This window comes from Branchiostoma belcheri, unplaced genomic scaffold (assembly GCF_001625305.1).
Source record: "Branchiostoma belcheri isolate BF01 breed outbred unplaced genomic scaffold, Haploidv18h27 scaffold138, whole genome shotgun sequence".
In the NCBI taxonomy this organism is placed as follows: Eukaryota; Metazoa; Chordata; class Leptocardii; order Amphioxiformes; family Branchiostomatidae; genus Branchiostoma; species Branchiostoma belcheri.
In genome coordinates, this window is record NW_017802802.1 from 662855 (window position 1) to 664758 (window position 1904).

Genomic DNA, 1904 nt, shown 5'->3' on the forward strand with positions numbered 1-1904 from the left:
GTCCTTTTCGTGTGTTTTAAAAAAATCACAAAAATGTAGTAAATGTTTCTGTCAAGCAATGCGCTACTGACCCGGTTAAAAAAACCGGCCAGTTTTAGCAAATACCGGTCCTGTAACTAAAACAATAATTTCATCCGCTCCATACATCTCCCAAACAAGATTTTTAAAATAGCAAATTCCTTAATATTATGTCATTCTATTGCAGTTTATTGCAGACTTTTAGGCTGAATTCTCTGTTACTAAGAAGTTCGCAAGGATTTCTTGCCCAGCCTAGCCTCGGCCTGTTTTAGCAAATACCGGTCCTGTACTAAAACAATAATCTTATCCGTTCCATACATCTCCCAAACAAGATTTTGAAATAGCGAATTCCTCAATATTATGTCGTTCTATTGCAGGTTATTGCAGACTTTTAGGCCGGATTCTCTGTTACTTAGAAGTTCGCAAGGATTTCTTGCCTAGCCTAGCCTCGGACAAAAATGCTGGAAACCCGGCCAGTTTTAGCAAATACCGGTTCTGTACTAAAACAATAATCTCATCCGCTCCATACATCTCCCAAACAAGATTTTGAAATAGCGAATTCCTCAATATTATGTCGTTCCATTGCAGGTTATTGCAGACTTTTAGGGCGGATTCTCTGTTACTTAGAAGTTCGCAAGGATTTCTTGCCTAGCCTCGGGCACAAATGCCGGACGGGTCACACGTTCACCTACAGCACGTTACTTCATTTCAGAATTCGTCCCTTTTTTCCTCGCACTGTAAGCTTGGCAACATTTTATTAGCCGAAGACATCACTACAATTTATGAAAGTATGGTATATTCCTTAGTAACAATATATTTGAAATCCCTCAAAACTTTTATGGTCTCATTACAATTTTGTGGTGTATCTATTTAGAGTAAACAGAAGAGACGCACGGAACCAAAGTTGGACAAACGAAACCTTCCCAAAAACAGCATAGATGTAGACCGTATACAATACTATATATTATAGATTTTTTGATTACGGCGATCAGGCGGTATTTTAGTGTAATGAATACATGTACATTGAAAGACCGATTGAAGTAACTAGCCCTTTTTAACCTCCTTGTATATATATCGCCTAATTTTGCTCGATTTTTTTAATTACGGCGATCAGGCGGTGTTTTAATGTAATGAATACCTTGAAAGACTGACTGAAGTAACTAGCTGGGAAGCATTTTGTATGGAATTTATGTAGCCATTGCAGCAAGATTCTTCTGTTCATGTTTTTTTAATGTCTATTGTTTTATTGTGAAATGCCAGGATGGTCCCAAGCTACCTAACAATGGCTGTCTTGGCACCCCCGCCAATTTGCACTAGGCAGACAATTAGCATTTAATTGGAGCCGCCACCGGCTATGTAAATTCTGACCTAAAATACTAGTAAGCCAATCGTCTCATACCCCGCATGAAACGACAGCCAATCAGTGCTTATGATACAAATTTCAAATCTGTCAGTTGGAGTGGACGTCACTCTATGTTTGAGCATTGCAGAGTGTGCACTGAGCAATCTAATCTTCTATAAAATGTCTACGGTTTCTGGAACCATGAAAAAGGAGACGATGAGAACTTAGCCATTATCCCCAGGGAAAAGTACCTCCCAAGCAGACTCCAAGAGCAAGACTACCGCTAGGCTGAGCAGAAACATGCACGGGGAACCCTGCCAGATAGCCCGACGCCACCCGGCGTCTCTCGCCAAGGACGGAAGATTTTTCATGTAAGCGGTTCATATTTGTTCCATCTGGTTTTTGAATATTGACATGTTGTACATTGAATTTGTTTGCCACTTCCTTTGCCTTGTTTTCGTCGGAAAATATCTAACGAACGATTATGTACCATTTCAGCAAATGGAGAGGGGACATAGAAAGCAAGACAGCCGGACCGGACAAC